This window comes from Lepidochelys olivacea (assembly GCF_965140295.1).
Source record: "Lepidochelys olivacea isolate rLepOli2 genome assembly, chromosome: 2".
Taxonomy (NCBI): Eukaryota; Metazoa; Chordata; order Testudines; family Cheloniidae; genus Lepidochelys; species Lepidochelys olivacea.
Genome location: NC_140412.1, coordinates 189,566,789 through 189,576,282, shown reverse-complemented (window position 1 = coordinate 189,576,282; position 9,494 = coordinate 189,566,789). Strand labels below are relative to the sequence as shown.

Sequence of the window (9,494 nt, the reverse complement as noted above, 5' to 3'; positions counted from 1 at the left end):
CCTTTAAACCTAACATGTAGGAGGAAGGAAAGGGAAATAGCCAATAAAATGAAAGGGAATTTTAAAATTCACTGAAAAAGGCACACGGCGGGGGAAACATGGATCAAACAATAGCAGTTTCTGCAGCTCATGGAGTTACATCCTGAATTTATGTACAGCATAGGCTCCTTTTCAAGAGCCAAATATCTGGGCAGGCCTGCTGAAGAACATGTGATAAAGGAGGTGTTTATAATGGATTTGGGAGTACACAATGAAGTAGCCCCTGTCTCGAGGTAACCCAGTAACAACAGCCTAATAAAACAGACACCCCCACCCATAGGTGCTGGAACTATGGGTGTAGGGGGTGCTGCAGCACCTCCTGACTTGAAGTGGTTTCCATTGGATACAGGGTTTACAGTTTGGTTCAATGGCTCTCAGCACCCCCACTATACAAAGTGTTCCAGCACCCCTGTCCCCCTACTACTACAACTTCAACTTCACTGTCTGGGGTGGTCTTTGCAGTAGAGATATTTGTTAACTGGGGGTTGGACTGTCATTTACCAACTCACTTGATGAATAGGTGTGAATGACTTTTGATTGCTGGATTTGCATCTGTGGTTTAGAAGTCTCTCTTCCCCAGTACTGCTCTTCTGACCCATCCAATCCCATCCTTTCACCAATAGGGGCAGTCATAGGCCAAGTTGCAGAGTACGAAGACTGTGGCAAGAGACTCGCCATTCACAGGGACTGTGGAAATCGGACACCTGCTAAGCCATTAGCAAAATGGTGAGGCCACTCAAACCTTTCAAACAAGCACTAAACTTGAATACTAGAAATAAAGTTGTAGGTCAGACTAGTGAATCACATGGTCCCTTCTGACCTTAAAATTCATGATCTCTTGTAATGGTCTTCACTCATGGTCTGGTTGGGAAGCATGGCCTAGTAGTCATAGCCACAACTCCAGACTGCCAAGGGGGTTGTAGAAAGGGGAGCCCAGTCCCTCCCACTCCACCAGGCTCCAACCCAGGGCCCTTTGGGCTACCAGTAATCTGGCAACCAAGGCTACTTAATGCTGCCCTCCCTGGGCCTGGGCCTCTTTCTCTCATCTCCTGCTCCTGGGGTCAGCTCAGTCCAAGGCCTTCGCCTGGTGGGGAAATCCAAACCAAAAGAAATAAGAGGGAGTTGCCCATGTCCAAGGATACTTCCCTCTCTGGTTGTCTCCAGGGTGAGTCCTCCCTTTTTTCAAGGAGGGCCCCTTTGGGTAGCAGTGTCAGAGCCTTGCCTTGCCTTGCCTTGCCTTGCGTTGCGTTGCACCTCTACTCTGCAGGTCTGCTCACCTCGAGCTCTGCCACCCAAAGGGTCTACTTATCTGCCTTTTCATTCTTCCAGTAGATGGAGCATTTGCTGCAGGTGTGGCACGGCAGGACTGGCTGAACCCAAATTTGATACAATTAACTTAGGCTTGAATAGAGACTGGGAGTGGCTAAGTTATTATGCAAGGTAAGCTATTTCCCCTTGTTTTTTCCTCCCCCCCCCCCCGCCCCGACGTTCTTGTTAAACCCTGGATCTGTGCTGGAAATGGCCCACCTTGATTATCATACACATTGTAAGGAGAGTGGTCACTTTAGATAAGCTATTACCAGCAGGAGAGTGGGGTGGGAGGAGGTATTTTTTTCATGCTGTGTGTATATAAAAAGATCTTCTACACTTTCCACAGTATGCATCCGATGAAGTGAGCTGTAGCTCACGAAAGCTTATGCTCAAATAAATTGGTTAGTCTCTAAGGTGCCACAGGTACTCCTTTTCTTTTTGTGAACCCAAAATGATCCCTTACCCCCTTGTTGCTTAGTGTGGGATTTGTACACCCCATCACACCTCTCTATTAGATGTGACCAGATTCTCATTTACACTAAGGTCCCTTGACATTAGCTGTGTCAAGGGACGTTACTATAAAAGAGAATGTGGCCTTCTTTGTTTAGTGTAATGGGCAAAATTCTGCTCTCACTTATAATGGTATAAATCTGGAATAACTTTATTGGCTTTAGTGGAGCTACTCCAGAGTATCTGTGTAACAGAACAGAATTTAACATTTTATATTTTAAAATTAATTTATTTCTTATGCTGGTTAACTGCATCTTTCCTTCACTTTCAATATTTACACAGGATTCTCATGGTAGCTTGAAAAGTCCTCTCAAGAAGATAGCTGATCAATCGATATTTGTATTATTAAGGAAATTCCCCTCTTGCCTATGTTCTTGATCAATACTTCACAGAAAATCACACCAGACGGTGCTACGCTGATGGGATGGTCACACTGGTAAATTGGCCTCGAGTACTTTGCCGACCTTTGAGGTGTAGTTTGTCAAAGCATCTGTCAGTGATATTTCACACAAACTCTCATTACAGATTATAAGTTTTAGTCTGCTTAGTACATAAAGGAATGAAAAGAAGTATACTGTCCAGTTAGCAGGGCCGTCCCTAGCTATTTTGGTGCCTTACGCAGCCCCACAGTCCTCCACGAGGGGGGCTGGCCCCAGGCCTCCGTGGGGGACGGGGGCTGGCCAGTTCCGGCGGGAAGTGGAGTGACCCGGCCCCAGCCTGCTCCGCTCCCCAGCGGAGCAGGCTGGGGCCGGGTCACTCCGGAGCGGAGCAGGCAGGGGCCGGGTCACTCCACTTCCCGCCGGAACTGGCCAGCCCCCGTCCCCCACGGAGGCCTGGGGCCCCACACAGCCCCCCTTCCCCCCGTGGAGGCCTGGAGCCAGCTCCTGCCCGCTCCCCGGCTTCGGGGGAGGGGGAAACCGCACTCGCTGGCGACGCAGCTGGAAGCCAGGGGAGCGGAGCAGGCTGGGACCGGGTCGCTCCACTTCCCGCGCCGTGAGTGCAGGGCCGGGCCTGGCTGCAATCTTCAGGGGGGCCTGGGGAAGAGCTGGAGCAGCAGGCAGCTGCAAATGTGGTGCCCTAAATTTCCTGGTGCTCTGCGCAGCTGCGCGCTTTGCGTATAGGTAAGGAAGGCCCTGCCAATTAGACTGGAGCAATAGAAATGATGTGCAGAAAACTTTAACAGGCTGGCTGTAGTGAGATTGATTCATGATTGAAAATTAAAATGTTGAAGATACAGACATTGCAGCTGGAATAAATTCTCTCACATACAGACAAGGCCACTGTCTGCTAAGGTAAGTGAAGCACTGGAATGCGTTACCTAGGGAGGTGGTGGAATCTCCTTCCTTTGAGGTTTTTAAGATCAGGCTTGACAAAGCCCTGGCTGGGATGGTTTAGCTGGGGACTGGACTAGATGGCCTCCTGAGGTCCCTTCCAGCCCTGAGGTTCTATGATTCTAAGTATTAGCTCAGCTGATCAGATCGCACCTCGGCTATGTATGCCTGACATTCTGTTTTGAACAGAGGGTGCAATGTAACTATTCCTCTGTCAATAGGCCTGGCTGTCCCACCACCAAGTCATACTCAATACAGTGAAAAATGATGTCCTCATCTTTCATCTCTAGCCATCTTGACTTCAGCATTATTGAAAATCTGGCTATGCTCCCCATCTCCCTGGTTCTACTCACAACCTCTTTTTCTTCTTCCCCCATCTCTCATGTACAAGCTGTTACCAGATCCTCTTGATTTGTCCTTTACAGCATCTCTATAATCTGTCCAGGCGTCTCCATCCCCACCACCAGATTCCTGGAGGAAGTCTAGTCCAACTACTTACCTCGTACTGTAACTTCCTCACAAAGCTAGAATTACATCAAGATCAAGCCACAGGGAAAAGCACTGTAAAAGTACACACAAAATTAGATGTAGGCTCAGTGTAGAGAATAGGATTTGGATCTTTAGGGCTTCCAAAAGTTTGGGGATGTTTGGATTTGGGATTGTGGCGTGAGTCCATCCCAACATAAAATGCATTATTTTAAAAAAGCCACGAAAGCATGCTGTCATGCTCTCTGGATTCTGGTTCAGCAAAATTTGGTGTGTCTGCACCAGGTGAAATCCTCAGCTTTTACAAGTCTAAAATTCACACAGAAACGTTTAAAAAGTATTCCATCTTAATCTCCTTTGACTAATTATTTGTAATTTAAGAGATGAACTAATACAGTAGTTCTACTTGCAGCTCCTCATTCTGTCCTGTCATGAATAATTAGGTAGAGCTTTACGCTGAAATCCTCCTCGATGGTAGTTTCTAAACTGCAATTTGTAGATGGGACCAGTGAAAAAATTAACAGATGATCCTGAAAGGGTTCTGGGGATCCAATAAGCCATGAGTGTGACTCTTGAGCAGCTTATTACTTCAAATCCCTGAGATGGAAAGGGACATTAGTAGAGGAGATTTAAAAAGAACAGCAGGATAAATGACATTTTCCCACTAAGTATGTTAAAATGCATTGGGCAATGGTGGGTGGCGGGGGAGAATAACCGTACATTCTCAGCTATCATTAAGATCAGGTTCCATTGTGACTCTTACCATATATCAAAACATATTAACTACAATCCCTTCACTTTTACAGGAGGCAGTCGTCCATTTACTGAGCCTGGGGCACCTTCGGAGAAATGTAGTGGTGTATCAGACCCTCTGTCTTTAAAATATTACTTGTTAGTAGTTTTCTGTGCAATGCACGTTCTTCAGAATTCAGTAATATATAAGTAGAGCAGCTGGATTCTAATCTCAGTCAAAGAAGTGCAAATCCTCTGATTTCTACAGTTACACTTTATTTACACCAGTGAATTCAGCATCAGAATCTGGCCCTGCATCTTGTGTACCCCTAAAATCCACTTTTTGCCCACCCAGAACTTGAATGTGGTCCGTATATGCCATATCCATAACTCCTCACTGCTGCTGGTTGGGGGAAAAGGTTTGAAAAGTTGGAGCATACCAGCAATACTTTTTTAGTTCAAGCACTGAGGGCTAAATTTGTCTCTCATGCCAGTTGCAGTGGAGTAGAATTTGGCCATAGACCTTTGTAATTCAATGAACTGGTGATGATTTTGGAAGAGGGAATGTTACTGGTAATAAAGGTGGTCCCATCCTCATCCTGATTTGCCTGTGTTGCTTGCTGAGACTGCGTGTCCTGAGATTCAAAAATTATAGCAAATCTAAAGTATAATTTAAACAGACAGGATGTCCTGCTCTTACCTTTACTAGGTAGAAGAGAAACAATAAAAATTAACAGTCTTCCAGGAACACTGCTTTTTGCGCCACTACCAATCCTTAGGAAACTGATATAATTAATTGATAGATCCATTGCAAGGGTCATATGGAATGGGAATAAAACCAGGAGTAAAATCTAAATCATTCCAGCTCTTGAATATATTAAGGCTCCTTGGCTGGTATTCCTGGAAATCTTGAGTTGTGGCATTTTTGTTATCGTGGAGTGTTCATCACACTGACATGGTGCGACAGGCCACTTATCATACAAATGTTATTTATATCATCTGCATAAACACACATATTAAATGTCTTATGCGAAAGATTCAGGCTCACCAGAGCCAACGTCTCTCTCCATTAGAGTGAAACAGTGTTAACCTTACAAAAGACCTCACATAACCCTTATGAATCAATCAAAACTGGTTTCGTGTTCAGTTGCAACTCATTGTTTTGTTTGGCTTGTTGTGTTGTTTTATATTGAACTGCTGATCAGTGGCTTACTGAAGTTGCTTGGAAACCATCTAGCATCAGCTCAGTCATCCAAGACCGACTCCCCACGTGCAAGCAGTGATAAGCCTAACTTTTTAAGTTTTTAAAGAAATGCAATTAAAATTAAACCAAACCAAACCACTGTATGTGATGTCTGAGAACTCAACTAAGGGAAAAATAACAAATCCACTGATGCAGAAAGGTCTGGAATGGATATAGCGTAGGAGTGCGTTGAGGGAGAATGAAAAAGCAAAAGCATGCTCAAGATAGGGATTGAGTCAGAGAGGCAAAGAGCCACATCCTCAAATGGAAAGTTCTTTCTTCTCTTTCTCCTCACACAATCCCCCTCCCAATGAAAGAAAGAGCAAATAGTTATTGATGAATATGTGCTAAGTACTGACAGCACATTTGACACAGCAGAAGACCCAGTCAGTAGAGTCATTGGTACACTTTAATTGCTCTGTGCCATTTTGGTGACACAAAGCAGCCACAAACCCAATTTGTTTGGGGTCTTTCTGTCCCCACTCTCCCTTTTGGAAATGGTATCTGTTGCTCCCTCATCCCCCACTCCTATCCAAAAAATTGTCTCAGCTCCTGAGGAGATGTGGAGAGTGCTCCACCTGACTTCTGCAGTAGCTGTGACTGGTTGTTGTTCACCAAGGGAGTGAGGAAGGCAACCAGTCAGAGTGGTTTTCCCCTGGACAATTCAAAAAACACATGAAGATTGGAACTTCTTGAACATTACAAGACTGGCTCCAGCAGGGGCTGAAATCACATTACTTGGGATAAATTTGCAAGAGTTGGGAACACTGATTAACACTTGCACACATTTACTCCACATCCAGGGAAGCAAAGTGAAGCACATGTGTAAGTGTCTCCATGATTAGAGCCTTAGGTGGTAAGCTCTGTGAGTCAGGAATTGTGCCTTCTTTAGTGTTCATGCAGTGCTTAGTGTTGGAATTCCCCCAAGACATTTTTCCACTTGATTCCCCAAGAACTCAGCTTGACTCCAGTCTCATCACTTAGGTTTCATTATCTGTCATAACAGCAAAGCTATGCCGAATTGATCACGCTCAAGCGTAGGGGGTAGGCATAGGGTGTACCACACATCCAGAGTTAGGCAGCACACCTTTTTTTTCATATAGACTTACACGGTTCAGTGCATTTGCTATACATTGCATTACACATTTTTGCACTGTCCGTGCTCAACCTAAGCTTAACCTCATCTTTACATTCTTGACTTATTTTGTTTATTGTTTGTTTGTAAATGGTTCCCTGGCTGTTTTCCCTCTTATCCTGGCTCGCTCAGACGTTCTGTCTCTTAGCTTATTGACCGATTTACTTAAGTTAGTTAGCACAAATATTCTGTTTTCAGCCTGCTAATCAATGTACCTCCTTTCTCCTGTCTTCCAAGAAATCAGGCCTCCCCCATGTTTAATTGCTCATTTCAGGCCAGGCCTACATTCCTACACTTAGTACATTGTGGGTGCTGCCAGAAACAAATAATAGAGGCTGCTCAGTCCACACTCTACCACGGGCTGAGAATGACATTAGTGTAGTGCACTCACTGTCCAGGGAGGAGGTACTTGATTCATGCAGGTAGCTCCATTCCCATTAGCTGCTGCTACAGGGAAACAGCATTCCTGTCTCAGAGGTGGTTCCATACATGGTGGCTGAATGACATAGAAGTTTGTAAATAAAGATTTAGCAAGCAAATAGGAAGGATGTTCCAGTGGAGTGGGTTCTTAAGGGTGCTTAAGAAACAGCAGTTCAAGTCCCTCCTCTACCCTAGATTCCTTGGTTAAGTCTTTTAGTCTCTCTCTGTCTCCCCATCTGTGAATGGGCATAATAGTACTTCCTTCCTGCATAGGGGTGTTTGTGAGGAGAAATACATTAAAGATTGGGAGGTGCCTCAATGCTGTGGTTAATGAAGCCACATAAGTACCTTAGAGGGATAGAACACAGAAGGTTAAACCTTTTTTTAGCTAAAAACTTTTCTCCACAGAAAAAACAAAAAAATATTAGTAGCGTTGGTGTGTATTTTTGATTTGTATTAAAGTTGCACCAAGAAGCCCTGTGATGGGGTTAACATAGCTCACTGTGGATTAGGCAGGGGAGGGGTTAATTCCCAGCAAAAGGGAGTGCCTTCCCCGGCAACATGCTGTGCTTGCTAATTGAGGGAAGTGTTTCCAGCTGGGTTCAGGAAGAGCTTGGGAGTAGAGTGCTTTGGTCTTGCCAGAAGGAAGTATCTTGTTCCTTTTCTTATCAGTCTGGGAAGATAGTGGAGTTGAGCAATACCCAGAACTAGAACAGGATCTAGTGTGCTCCTACCTTACAGACCCGTGCTCTCAACTGAAGCTGTTGTTTTGCTTTTCTTTCAGTTGCTCTCAGATGAAGATGTGCCTATGGTGGGACTGAAGTAGAAGACTTTGCAGGCAAGTCAGCCGGTATAGGAAGCAAGCTGGAGGGAAGTTTGAGGTTGGCTGGAGTATATATCCGCTTCATTAGGGCGGCAAGGTGGTGTCTGTGGTAAAAGGACATGAGAGGTTCCCCTGTGCCTCAGCTGTGGACAGCCCTGCAATCAAGGGATGAAGGCTTTTGAAGCCCTTAGGAGATGTCTTTTGTTTGGATTCTGGGCAAGTCCATTCCTTCCTTCCTTCCTTCATTGAGTTAAAAGGCTAAATTAAGTTCGCCCTACCACCAGCAGAGTGAGTCCCTGGCCAAGCAAAGGAGGGAAACCAAGCCAAAGGCCTATGTTTGGCCAGGGAGGTAAGCTGTACCCAGAATCAGAGACCCCCTTGTTAAGTATTGGGTGAACACCCAGTAAGAGACAGTCCCTGTCCTGAACACTGTGTAAGTAGAAAAAAGATAGTTTCCCTTTTGATGAATTGTATGAAACTTCAGCTTTCACATGTGAAAGTTCACACAGATAAAATTGCTGCTTTTGACCACCGTTTCTTTCTTGCTATTAAGGAACAAATCTGCTCTGGGCCATGCCCGAATGGGCTTGTTTGAAACCAAGGGAAATTGGAAACACCTGGAGTCTGTTATGACCTAAAATGACTCTGTGGTTCACTGAGCTCTCTACTGTACGTAAGGGAGGGATTTGGCCAGTGACTCTGTACCGATGAGCCCCATCTTTACTCCCCAAACGTTTTCTGTGCTGCTGTGGAAAGGGCCTCTGGGAACATAGCTTCATGAGGTGTGGACCCCATTGCACCATTGTCCTGTTCCCCTCCTCCCATACAGCAGGTCTTCATTATTTATACTGTGTGCCATGTAGAACTGGGCAAAATATTTTGGCCAAAGCTTTTTTTGTGTGTGAGAGAAAAATGCAGATTGGGTGACACCAAAATATTTTGCAAATTCATGTATGTTTTGCCAAATTGGTTCAGTAGAAGAAAACCCCTTTTTAAACAAAAAATCTGAAAAAAATGCTTTGATTTTGGGGCAGGGGCGGGTGGAAACAGATTTTTGTTTCAAAATTCCTTTTCATTTTATTTTAAAAAAAATGTAAAATGGTCAAAACCCAAATTTTCATTTTGGAAATATCTCTGTGAAACACTTCATTCAGCCTGAAACAGATTTATTTCTTTTGATCCAATCTTTTTCAGTTTGATCCAAAAAAAAAAAAGTCTTTTGGGAATTGCCAGGGAACCAAAAAAAAAAAAAGTTGTTCTCCCAGCTCTATCACCAGGCCTTATGTGCCCGTTTGCAAGTCATTTTGCAGCCCATGGTCCGTGCACTCTGTGGAGTGGAGGATGAGATTGTACATATTGTGCCTCACTAATGCTCTCTTCAACTCTCATTTTAAATTACATCTCTTCTCTCTTGCGTCTCCCTTAACTCTCAGTTACCAGCCTTCTATGAATAAGGGCTTAAAT

At 44.6% G+C, this 9,494-nt stretch overlaps 1 long non-coding RNA gene across 3 annotated transcripts in view; it reads left to right on the top strand.

The window, feature by feature from the left end:
* Positions 1 to 2,596: 2,596 nt before the first annotated feature.
* The window catches only part of LOC311516126, a 275,101-nt gene continuing 268,203 nt past the window's right edge, over positions 2,597 to 9,494 (top strand). For all 3 annotated transcript variants that reach the window (XR_014710333.1, XR_014710334.1, XR_014710335.1), the window contains exons 1-2: positions 2,597 to 3,152; positions 7,992 to 8,379. This is a non-coding gene — a long non-coding RNA (uncharacterized lncRNA). The remainder of the gene's footprint in view (positions 3,153 to 7,991; positions 8,380 to 9,494) is intronic.